At 42.6% G+C, this 13,126-nt stretch overlaps 1 protein-coding gene across 6 annotated transcripts in view; it reads left to right on the top strand.

Annotated features, from left to right (window-relative positions):
• The window catches only part of SLC5A3 (solute carrier family 5 member 3), a 72,824-nt gene that overhangs the window by 46,701 nt on the left and 12,997 nt on the right, over nt 1-13,126 (top strand). For all 6 annotated transcript variants that reach the window (XR_005651771.1, XR_005651769.1, XR_005651770.1 and 3 more), the window contains 2 exons: nt 3,099-3,238; nt 11,104-11,179. The gene's annotated coding sequence lies outside the window, so the exon portion shown is untranslated. The remainder of the gene's footprint in view (nt 1-3,098; nt 3,239-11,103; nt 11,180-13,126) is intronic.

Consider the following 13,126-nt stretch of genomic DNA (forward strand, 5'->3'; position numbering starts at 1 on the left):
GAAGAAAATCTTTCATTTTACAAGCTCTTACTTCAGAAGAGGGTGCTTCATGTTTCATATTGTAAACACTTGAGTTGGAATTTAAACAAGACAAGAGGTATTGGAATATATTCTTTTTTAATCAAGCAAAAGTGAAATTTAAATGTATGATTTGGGTAGCTAATCAAAAGACTAGTAATTAATCAAAGTTTTTTAAAAAAATCTTACCCATTCTTTATTTGGATAGACTGTTTACCCACCTTATTTTTTAAGTTAATTGATGCACTTCCAGGTCAAGAAATAGTGTTTTAATGAGATGAAATATTACCCTGCTGTTAGTAATGAAGCTTCTCCAAAAATATGGAAATATCTGTGAACTAATGAGATGTGAGAAGAATTTAGTCTCCATGTTGATTAGAACTATATTAAAATACATATGTATACTATAAGGAGAAATTGCCATAGACTTTTTACCTAGTGTTAATGCAAGGAGATCTTGGCCCCTTTTTTTTTTATTGTGTTCAGGAAGTTTGTTTTATCATAAGGTGTGTTAAATATATAAACAAACATAATTTTCAGTAGGCATTTAGCAAATCCCTAGTGGGCTACAATATGAAATGAAAGCAAAAATTTTATTTCTAAACCTCAAACTAATACTTAGTGCAGTCACAGCATTTTAGCAGTTTTCGTCAAAGAGAGCTTCTAGGAAAAGCAGATTTTCTTTGGTTGCCCGAATGTGCACTTAAAATTGTTCTGTAGTTTTCTTTTGATCTAAACGGAGCCACTGGAAGGTAGCCTTTTCTTAAGTTCACTCCCGCACTTCAAGATCGCTGCTCGTATCGGAGGAGTCGCGTCCCTTTTCCTTGCCAAGGTGTCCTCCAGCCTCCTCTCCCTGACTTTGCTTTGTCACTGTTCCTTTTCTTTGCATCAGGCCCGTTTACATATTAGCTGCCATATAATCTGAAAGTCATGCTATCTCTCAAGAGGCCCAGTTTCTGAATGTTAAACCTCTTTTGCTCTTTTGTTTTTTTTGCTTAAGATTAAATATGTGACAAAACACCAGACCAATGTTGGGGCGTATAGCAGCAGTTACGCAATAAGTTAGAGCTGCCATTGTTGTTTAAAACATCTTACAGTTTCTCCTCTTGACTGCTTCATGCCCCTTTACCTACTAACTTGCTCATGTTTCTCTCTCCTAAAACACTTCGCTCAAACTTAGTTACCCCGCAAGTTCTAGCACTTTCTCTTCACTGCTATCAAACCTGCCATGGTAAGCTTTGCAACCTTACTTCTGGCCGCACCTTGATAAGTGACCACGCAGCCACCATACTGTGGCTTTGCCTTCATCTCCATTTTCGACCCTGTCAGTTTGGGGGCTGCCTCTTTTGTTAGTTTCTGTTATTCGGCAGGCCTGATATTCCTTGTTCTGTTTACTGTCTGTTTTCTATTGGCTTCTCTGACTTGTCAGCCCTAGATGTTTGTGCTCCCCAAGGTTCTGCTGTTGATCTCTTTTATTCTCACCCTACACCCTCCCTCAGTGATCTCTTACTCCTGGGGCTTCAGATAGCCCTTCCATGCAGATGGTTATTGAACCTGCCCGATTGTTGTATGTTTATTGTATTCTAAGCTGCCCTGTTGTTGTAAGTTTAAGGTTTATATCTTGAGTGGTCAGCCTAGAAGAGCTGTGGGCATCTCAGACTCAGCATATCCTAAAACAGTGGTCCTCAATCTTTTTGGCACCAGGGACCAGAGCTTTTATGAGAATCTAATGCTTGATGATCTGAGATGGAGCTGAGGCGGTGATGCTAGCGCTGGGGAGCGGCTACGAATCCTGATGAAGCTTCACTCACTAGCCAGCCGCTTACCTCCTGCTGGGCTGCCCGGTTCCTAACAGACCACCGACCACTACCGATCTGTGGCCGGGGAGTTGGGGACACCTGTCCTAAACCAAATTCATCTTATATTGTTGTCATCCAGCTTCTTCAGATGACCCTTGAGCTGTTAACAGCAGCACCATTCCCTCAGCCACTCTGTTTTGGGGCCTGCTCCACATCACATTAGTTGCATTTTCTCTGGTTTACCCGTGTAAAGCATATTCCAGCCATTTGTGTGTGTGTGTGTGTGTGTGTGTACACAAAGAAATATCTGGAAAGAAATTCACCATAATGTTTAAAGTCTTTTTATCTCTGGCTGATGGGATTTTGTATTGTTTGAATTTTGTTTCTTTATAGTGGGCGTTTATTATTTACATACTTGTACCCAACCTGTAATCTTACTTCTCAACCCTCCCTTGTCCTCAGCTTCACCCAGTGGGACTCCAAGCCGTTTCCTCGGTTCACTTGTACTTCCTTGCCTTTGCCCCTTTACTCAGTGCCTGGTTCATCTGTTCTTTGCATTTCCCATTGTCATTTATCAGGGCTTCTCTCCAGTAAGCGTTAATTTCATTAATGAAATCCATCTCCTAGCTGAATGTGCTTTCTCCTTCCATGGGCTCTCTGGTCCTTATGCCACTTTCTATGTTCTGCCTCTGGTTTTCTTACATGGGTTTTCGTGTTAATCCCTTCATTAGATTGTAAGCTCCATGAGGGCAGAGATTGGGTCTTACTCATGCTTTCTCCCTTTTGCTTACAGTCTCCCAATTTTTCCTTGGGGGATAATTCCTTTTCCCACTGGCTGTGCTGTTGGTGGGACGGTCAAAGTATCCTGCCAAAAGGATGTTCTTTCTCTGGAGTTTGAATTTTGAGTCATGGGACACAAGGACTGACAATGATTGGCGCTGATTCATCCTGGCCAAGGTGCTCTGAAGGAGTCACGCTCATTAGTTCCTGCCTCCCAGATCCCTGAAGCTGCTCTGGTCCCCGAACTCTCCGAGGCCTTGTTCTTCAGATTTTCCTTCGTATCTGTGAGCTGTCTCATATCCTTATAATAAATGTCGGTTTCTCTCTCTCTGTCTCACCCTCTCGCTCTCTCTTATAATTTTAAAGATAGCCGGAGACAGTTTCTGTTGCTTTTACCCAAAGATTTCTACCAATAGAGCTATTATGATTAGAACTGACAGTTCTTATATTTATTCTGATGTTTTTTTTTTCTTCTTTTTAAAAACAAAACAAAACAAACAGCCAGAGACTGCTGCTGCTTTGAAGCGTACGCTAGAAGCCCTGATGGACAGAGGGGCAGTAGTGAGGAACTTGGAAAACCTGGGTGAACGAGCACTTCCTTATAAGATCTCTGCCCACAATCAAAAGCACAATAGAGGAGGGTAAGTTTCTTCGTAAATCACTTGAAAAATGTCTTTGATCAGCTCAGTAAAGAATACTGTTTAATTCATCTCAGAAGTTACTATAATTTCACAGTCAGACCCCTATCGCGCTGGGTGGTGTCCAGCTATTTACCCGAGCAATGTAGTGTGGCAAATGGGAGGCACTTATGCTGACCCATAACAGACTGTAGTTGGAGTACAATAATAGGTCACGCTAGGAGCAACAGGTTCATAAGCTTTTGATTGCGGGAAACTTTTATCAACCCAAGCACTGTTTTCTCTTGACGTTTCTTTAATTTTTGCCTTGAAAACACCCATTTTGCCTTGAAAGACAGTGAACAACGTATTGTTCACATACTTGGTACACCTTTCGTAAATATGTAGGTTGCCGATAACACGCAAAATGTACTGCTTATGACTGATGTGTATAACCAGAGCCTAACCCACAATATAAAAATGCTTTTTCCTATTCAAGCAATAACAACAGTTTTCTGTGATGGAATTTTTTCTCCCATAGTGTATAGCAACTTTCTCAAACATATGTCAAGGATTTGATTCTGTAGTAATAACTGTCCTTCGTAGAAATTCTTTGAGACCACTTTCTTGAGTTGGTACGAAGCTTCTCTCAGCACTAATGGTGTCTTTTTTATGCCGATGGTTTCTGGTTTAGAGGAAGAATCATCTCATTATTGGGTGTCCTGGAAGTAGGTGATAGAGCAGATAGGATTCCGTTCTTAGCATGGTGGGAAGGGTCCAGCAGAATACTCAGTTCTCTCTCTGGTACCCACCGGCTGTGTGGCCTCCAACAAGTCATCTAGCTTCTCTGATTCCTGCTTCCTTGGATACTGAATTTAGGTGTTGTTCTCCCATCCACACTGTCACAAGAATCAAATGAGATACTCTCTGCAGATGTGCTCTGTGGGCAGTTACTGGGTGCTGCTTTTCGTCATGTGGAGCTAGTGGTCTTGTGCAGGTGCAATACAGTGGAGTCTCCCACTGAGGCTTTGTTAGTACATTTAAACCTTCTGCTGAGATGTGGCACCTACTGCAAATTTTATCTTTTGATTGCTTCACCTTGTTTTGTGCTAGTGTTCAGCTTCTTGAGAATACCTCTGAAGAGAGGGCCTGAGGCGTTGCTAGGCAACATGAAATGCACAGTGGCTATTCCTCTTCCACAGTGAGAGATGGAGATGGTGTGTATAATATTTAAAAAAAAAACCTACAAAGGAGCTCGGTTTTAACAGCAAGGCTATGAATCCTTTTGCCTTTTTGTTTAAAGAGGAGCATATAGAATTTGGCCAAGAATTATCAGTCAGGCCCTCCAGTGGAAGGCACTGAGCAGGGTGAGAAGTCAGTTTGCTCACACGTGTGCTTTCAGGGATAACAGTAGGAGTGCTTTCCCCTGCCCTTTGCTTTAAGTGGAGGATTTGACTTTGTCGAGGGTCGGTGTGACCAGCATTCTAGAATTTGCATTCCTCACGAGTGCCCAGGTGGTGCTCATGCTTCTGTCTGAGGACCACACTTTGAGAACCACTGTATGAACTCATGTCGTTTTCAGGCTCTGTGTACCTCCAGTACTAGGGTTGGGTGGTGCTTTTTCTCTGTTATGGATGGAACAAATGCAGATCCTGGAAAAACCCCCCTGGACCTAAGCCAGAATTGCTGACAACACTAGCCTTACATTCTGATTCCTGACAAGGTGCTTGTGCCCCACCGAGGACTGTGTTGCCGTGTTCATTTATATCTGAGGATTTTTTTTTTTTTTTAGATTCTTCATCTTGAAATACGTTATATATGGACACAGAAAGGTGGTGCCCAGCCCCAATCGGGGACTTTCCTGTTTTGAGCTTGTTTTTCTGGGATAAATCAATGTCTGGTATTTATTTACACCTGTCCGTCGATTTACATGGATTTTCCGTTCCATGCATTTTTCTTTAACACGGAAAAAAACTGCGTAAAGAGTCCACCAATATTAAAAAATATACTAAAGAAATAGGCCAATATAAATCATAAAAATATTTCACATATTTTTACAAAAATGTTAATGAAAATTTAGGAAAACCAAAATAAATTTTATTTGCTGTCGGTGTGTACTGCTATATAAAGCAATCAACCTCTTTAACTGGCACAAAGTTAACTATCTTTATCACTTGAACTATTTGGAAGTACTGCTTCGGTTTCATTTTTATGTTTACGTTTTTGGATGATCTTTTTCCTACCTCATCTTTTGCCAAGTTTTTATAAATCCTTCGATATTCACCACAACATTTTTAAAAATCTTTTTGAAATTTTAAGGCTCATTGGATGTTTGGATCAATATCTAAAATTGCAGTTTCCAGTTATGTGGTCAATTGAAGAACTTTGTAAATATTTTCTGCAGTGAATGAAACTGGTTCAAGGTCACTGCTGTATTCATCGACAGGACGGGCTTCAGATTTTAAGTGAATGAATTCATTATCAGTTAATTCATAATCAACCAGTGATTCGTTAATATCATCTACATTCAAATGGTCAGAGCCTTCTTCTTGAAATTTATTTAATAAATTAATAATGCCAGTTAATTCCTCTTTAGTTGTTGGAACCATATTCCTTGTTACAACCACTTCTGGCCGTTTTGCTTTTCAGCAAGCATTTAAAATTGATGGCTTTATATCACTTAGAGCCGAAACAATATTCTTGATACAACTTAAAGTTGTGTATTTATTCCAGGCTTCTGTAACTGTAAGTGACTCATTATCTTCAAGTTTATTATTAAAAATATAGTTAACTTCACTTAATGTCATTAATCTTAAAGGTAGAAATAATGCCTTGATCTAAAGAGTGGATCAAGGAAGTTGTATTTAGTGGCAAATACACAACTTTTATATTTGGATGTTCTAAATCGTGCGGATGACCAGATGCATTATTTAAAAGTAAAAGTATTTTAAAAGGAAGACATTTTTCTTTCATATAATTTTCAGCTTCTACAGGAAAATATTTGTAAAACCAATCCTGAAAAACATCAGTAGTCACCCATGCTTTTTTTTTGCCATCCAATGAACGGGAAGATCATTAATAATTGTGTGTTAGTATTAGTTCTTTGTACATTGCTGAGTTAAGCTATGGGTTTTCAGAAAGAGTAATCACCAGTAATGGAAATGAAAAAGAACAGTAAAATGAGACCTTGTAAATGGAAACTGCATATGAAAAGTCTGTGTAAACAGAGGGAGTGCTTACTGTGTATAAAAAAACTCGCGTAAAAAAAATACCGGGTAAATCAAGGGATAGGTATATATATTTAAGGTAATGGTTTCCAAAGTATGGTCTCTGAAATGCTAGTTCTGTAGATATGCTCCACCAAAAAGCATGGGGTCTGTGTGTGTGTGATCAGCAGGACATGGGAAGCTTCGCATGATCTAATTCCTTCTAGAGAGTCACAGCACATATTAGCAAATAAATGCTGAGAAGCCCTTCATTCAGATGCCTTCATTTATCAATTTTATTTGACCATGTTACTTTTTTTTTTACACTCATTAATATTCTTCATAGTGACTTGGTAAATGAGATGAGAGGCTAGTGTAGTTTGGAGTTACCTAGGGTGAAGATTTATAATTGAGTGGTGTGTCAGATGTCTGCAGTGTGGAGCTTAAGTTAGTCTGATGTTCTCTTGGCTTCATCTAGTCCTCCCATAGTTGATAATTCCAGCGCCATTTGTACCAGGCATTTTGTTAATTAGGCAAGTTCTTCAAGTGCATCGCACATAGCCACAGGAGGTTTTGCAGACGTGTATTAAACAGATGATGTGCCAGGTTGTGCTGGGTGCCGAGCCGGCTCACTTTTATGAAGTTAAGAAGAAACAGAGTAGACTTGTCCCTTACGCATTTGTTAGCATCCAAAAGATGTTGACTCTTTCTGAACAGCTGTGGAGGCCATGACATGTTATCTGTAATTTTGGTGGGGCACTGATTTGAATCCTGAAGCTGGTGCGCAGGAGCCAATTTTTTTAGCTGGCTAATGAGTAAGCCTAGATGCTCTGCAGGGATGTACATTGCATTATGGTGCTGTTGGTATTATGTTTGTTGCTTTTACATTTTATAGGAAGAAATTGTATGTTCTAGTGATATTCCTGGGACTCAGGATCGTTTTTGTGATTGTCGCGGTTGCTGATGTCGAGTTTTCAGTGGCTAAGCTAGGCACCAGCCAAAGGGGTGTAAGGGGAGGCCCGAGCTGACCACCACACATCTCCGCTGCAGATATTTCCTGTCGTGTCGGGTGATTGCCTCTGTCATTCTCTTATCCTCGCCTCCTTCCCCGACATCCGTGCCTCTGCTACACACATGCCGAGTAGTCCTGAAAGAAAAACGAGGGTAGAAAAGTGCTCAGGTAGTAGAGATCCTACTTTAGGGTTATCAGGGAAGGAGGAGGAAGTGGTAACTTGAAAGTGGTACCTGATGTTTATTATTATATCAAGTCTGCTTATGCAGTTTGTGTCAAAAAATATAATTGTTGCAGTCCAAACATTAATTTGGCCAGTCCCCGCTTTAGAAACAGGTTACATTCCACAAATTTATAAGTCTGTTGTTTATAATTGGGAACCTGTTTTTTCATTGGAACAATTTAATGGTAAATTCTCACGGTGATCCACAGAAACTTATCTAACTCATTATCTCTGAGGATCAGTAGAATCGGGCGAGTCGTTTTTGTACAGCTGAGCACCATTTTACAACTTGTTTTCAAAAGTGCTGCTCTGCGTTCCATCTGGCAGCAGAGCGGAGCCTGAGTCGGGTCACGTTTATCAGGGATGGAGACACTACCAAACACCTGTAACTTATTAGTAAGACTTTTTCCAGCGGAGTCACTTCCCACGTCAGTTGTCCCCCAGATGATGTGAATTCAGGAACAGGGAGGTGTTTCCCAGATGCCCCTGTTGCCATTTGGGCCAGGTTGGGGTGCTTGGGCATTTCGAGGCTTCTGGACCAGCTTTCCTGATGGAGGCTTCCAGCCCGATCACCTGTTGTCTCCAGGCAATGTCCGGAAACCACTGGATCATGACTCGGAGCTGGGGGCGTCTTAGAAGGCCTGGGATTCGTTCTCGGCTCTGCATTTGCTTTGGTCTTTTGGAAGCCCCTAGATTTTCTCTCTGTACCTTTACATCCTCACCTTGGTACCTTCATCAGCTCTGTGGGAAAAGCAAGGTTGGTATTGTGGAGCAGTCTTACTGTATTCGTCGGAGTCTAAAAGGGAGCGATGTCACATATGCAGAAGGGAGCAGTTGGGAATAGATGCTCACTTAGACCCCTGCTAAGGGGCAGGCATTGTACTGAATTGTAGTAGCAGTCACCTCTGCCAGAACCACCAGGCCAGTGTCTTATTCCTGGACTGCAAACACTAGTTTAAGGCTCTTTTTCCACTAGATGGGGCTGGACTGAGACGCAGTGATTTCTGGCACAGGAGAGGGAGCTATGGAAGAAACTGTAGCCCATATTTCATTGTTGGGCTTGTGCTTGTTTGTGAAAGGATGCCCCACATTGCCTCTGCCTGTTTCCACCAGGTCTGCTTTGACTGCAGGGAGACTGGGGTGACTTCTGAACATGCGTGCTGTAAGAACTGTTTAGGTAGTGACGGTCGTTTTTCTTGCCTGTTCTGTCCTTTCTTTCTCCGTTCTCATCTGCTTTAAAATGTGAACAGGATATGAATAGGTGCTCATAGCAGAGATCTACTGGCCTACATATAAGATGCCCTTCTATTTACGGGTAAGCAGAATGATAAAAATAACTAGCTCTGTGGTGAATCAGTGGAATTTTACTGACTCGTTCCCCAAATGTGTCTGCAGCTTACTCCAAGAGAGCTGGCACCCTCTCTAGAGGAGACTGATTCTCCTCTGTAGTTTTCCTGTTAGCTAACATTTCGATGTTCTTGCGCGTCTTGCCAGCATTAAGTCCGGGCCAGCATCCCGACCTGATTCTCGTGTGTAGGTAGGTACTCTGCCGTGGGGCTTCAGGCCAGGGCTGCCGTGGCTTTGAAGGTTTCTTTTTAGTGGCAGTGCCCCAAGGTTTGTAAAGATTCCACAGCAGGTTTAGTGTCTTTTAAAATGTAGGAGACCTGACAGATATAAAAAGAAATGGGGCTTTTCCATGCAGAGGCTGTCTTGATTTTAAGGTAAGTAATTCACTGCCTCAGTGAAGCCTGACTTCAGCAAGGTTTAGCCGATTCAGTCTAGGAACTGGCATTCCGTTTCCTGTCTTCAAAAATGCTCCAAGATGCTTCATGGCTTCCCATCCCTCCCTCCCTCCCTCCCTCCCTCCCTCCTTCCCCTCCTCTCCCTCGCCTTTCTACCCCACCCCTCTGAGCCACTGAGCGCTTCAGTGGAAATTTCCACTTGTCTGCTAGGGGGAAGGGGAGGCCAAGAGAGTGTGTGACTGTGTTTGAGAGAGACAGAGACAAAGAACTTTAATTCTAGCAAGCACTTTTTATGGAAAACTTGCACATACAGGGTTAAGACCAAAGTAAAATAAACAAATACAGCTTTTACATTTAGGATCATTGTGAGAAAACACATTTTCTCCCTCAACAATGCAGAGGTGGGGAATTTGAGGGGATGGGGCCTGGCAGCCCCGGACTGTCTGCATAGCTTGTGTCAGAAGCTGACTGGATGTACCAGGGCCTCGGACCTTAGGGAGGAGGAGCAGAAACACACTGAGAGCTACTGGCTTCCTCGTGCAACCGCTGCTGCGGAGAGAGTGACTTTGGTGGCATCCTTTTCTAATACCGGCCTCAGCCTTTCCTGGGGAAGCCATTTCTCTGGTTCTTCTCAGATCTCTGTGGGGTTTCAGTTATGGTAGTAGGGAGGGTTTTGTAGTGTGAGAGTGTCTTAGGAAATACAAAGGAGGATAAATTAACACCTTGAAGACCACGTGGGCAGGTTCTAGCCATGAAATAGTTCGCCGTTTTAACTTTTAAACATGGGACTCTGTGATGAGAAATGCATTAGTGTACCAAACCTTTTTTTTTTGGGGAGGGTCTTTTCTCCTTGCTAGGTATCAATCATTTCCTTCCACTTCTGCAGAGTTGGTGCTACATAAAAATACTTTTTTTAAATATTAAGTGCTTTTCTAAAGAAAAGAGAGTTGCTTGGGTAAAGCTGATTTCTAGCTTGTAGAGTAAGTGATTCCACAATTAGAACCACACATGGGAAAACATGCCTCTAAATTAAACACTGTTGGGCTTCGTGTTTAAGGCGATGGTAATGCTTACATCAACCCTACCTAGTGTGCAGAATCAGTTCACTGGTGCCATTGAGCACATGGTTGTAGGTGCTGAGAATGTATAATTAGATTTTGCATTGCTAAGCTGGATGTTTCCAAAACGATCTGTTCATTTATTGATTGTCATTGATTAGTATAAAAGTAGAGAATGGAAAACTAGCTATTTGAAGAACTTCATTATTCTTTTTCTTATTGGGATGTCAGCTTTGGGGTACGTGTAGCCAGTTGCAGTTATAGTCATAATTCTAAACTGTTTTCTCTTGAATGAGGAGCTTATTGTGAGGATAGAGATAAGAAAGAGTCCACATCTGTTATGATTTTTGTCTTATGTTTTGACTCTGCCTAACTTGGTGAGGAGAAGGAAAGAAGCAAACATCGATATTTCATTTTGATTATCGAATCTTCTTGGTCCTCCCCTTTCTGAGGGCCAGGAGGAAGGTGGGGCAAAAGCACTCTCAGATTCCTCTAGAGACACCAAGCCCCTCTTGGCTTCTCCCCTTAAACAGCAGCTCATCTGAATTTCAGAATGACTTCTCCATGGCAACCTTCAGCAGGATGTAGGTGGTGGGTATCAAGGGAGTTTCAAGGTCATTTTTTTCAACCTAACTTCCATTTCTACAGGTCTGTTATGGATCTGTGCTGTCATAGGAAAGGGACTCTTGCGGGCCTCACGACCTGCCCAGACCCATAACTGCAGGTGGGTTGTTTCTAGACCTCACTTTCTTCATATCACTCTCTTATGTCTGTAAATCGTCTCATTGTCATTCCTCAGGTCATCTGTACTTAGAAAGCCCAGCAGCTAGGAGTTGGGTGTTCATGACTGCCCGTCATTTCCACAGCCTTCTGCAGGGCCCGGAGACTTGTGGAAGTAGCGGGAACCTAAGTTTTTGACAGCACAGCAGCGCTTGTAATTTCCTATCTCCAGCTGTGTCCAGACGTTCCAGCAAGTCAAGACCATGTGCACCTCCTTCTGAGGTTTGCCCATAGTAGATTGTTCATTGACCAGTTAAGTTTGCCCCGGATAAGTAAGTGAGAGCAAAGAGTATATACTGGCAGTAACCAGGGATTGGTCATGGTCCTTCCTATGCAAGAAGCCATAATGGACCATTGACCTATGTTGCTTGGGTCACTAAGGCAGATGGAGATGGACTTTGTCCTGCACTTCCGCTTCGTTCCGTGGTGGGGAGAGACAACTTGGTTCTCTAGGAGGGAGGTGGGGAGGTAAGAAGTTCAGCTGTCAGCTGGGAGTGTGAATATGGTAAGGTCTGCCTATTTCTGAGCCACTTCTCCCTATCTGTTTTGGTGGTGTTGCCTTTTTGTGGAAATTTCTGCGGTGTAATAAGGACCATGGGTGTAGAAACAGCTCTTGCCCACGTGAGCCCAGGGCACAGATCAGCAGGGCGATAAGCGTGAAATGACTGTCATAGCTGTGGTTGTGGGCACAAACCCATTTGTGTTTGGCCATTGCTCTGTTGGGGTTTGGTTGCTAGAGGTGAGTCATGATTGGCGGAGGTAAAGCAGGGTAGGTAAAAGAAGGTAGAGGCTAGAGAGGCTAGAGAGGTTTTGGTGCTAACAGGAGCCTCCGGAAGTCAAGCTTAGGATTTCCAGGCCTTTTTCTAGGACTTCTCTTCATCCTCATGAAACCTCCGAAATGCTGGCTGCTAGGAAGCAAGAGATGTGGTTGGTTGACAGACTGGGATCTGGACTCTGGGGCCTGCCTCTCAACTTTGTGACCTGGAGCAGATAATTCCCTCATAAGCAGCATGAAGGGATTGACTGCATTGTCTTCATGGTCCTCTTCTGTGATTCTGTAGCGCATTGGCCCCAAAGCTATCTGTAGCTTCTTGTGTCCTGAAGTCAAAAGACGGCTCTGTTAGAATCCTAGCTGTGGCCACTTAGTAGCTGAGTGACCTTGAGCTAATGACTTAATGGTTACAGAATGCAGAGGCGGCAATGTGTAGGAAACACTCCGAAAACTACTAGGGTAGTAGTTGTCGCTGGGGACAGGGCTGCTGGACCCAAACCAACACCGGACACCACTTCCTCTTCTTTCATTTCCTGAATTTCCACATAGATTGGAGCTTCTGCTTCCCCGTCATCCTCTTACTCAGAAGCTGTGTAAAAGATGTGAAAGTACTTTGCAAATTAGAAAGTTCTATAAGACGCTTCCCTTTTAATGTCTTAAATAGGAGGTTTCTGATATATCTGGCCTCTCGTTTCCATCCTTGGGTATCCTTTTTACCCTTATCACAAAATGGTGTCCAAAAGCTTTGGGGATCTGTCTTAGAATTATTCGGTGAGTGCCAGTGCACGGAGAATACTGTTCAGGAAGACTGTATGAGAATTGATTGTGGGCGGTTGAGTTAGTTGTTGACAACTGTAAACACGCTTTGTCCTAGAAACATCTTTAGACTCTAAGGCTAGCCCATAAAAATGCCTCTGTGGTACAGTTGAATGGAAAATGGAAGAAAACAATTTTTGCTAAACCCTATACATGGCATTTGAATAACCTGAATACCTGATTGTCAGGCTTAACTCGTGAGAGCAGGAGACACCTGTGGACTTTCTGGAGGGAGGGGACTTGGAGCACTTAGGGTTGGCAGTGGTGATTACCTGGTTACTGCCCAGAGCATGGCGGGCCCTT

The sequence above is a fragment of the Pteropus medius genome, unplaced genomic scaffold (genome assembly GCF_902729225.1).
Source record: "Pteropus medius unplaced genomic scaffold, Ma_sr-lr_union100, whole genome shotgun sequence".
In the NCBI taxonomy this organism is placed as follows: Eukaryota; Metazoa; Chordata; class Mammalia; order Chiroptera; family Pteropodidae; genus Pteropus; species Pteropus medius.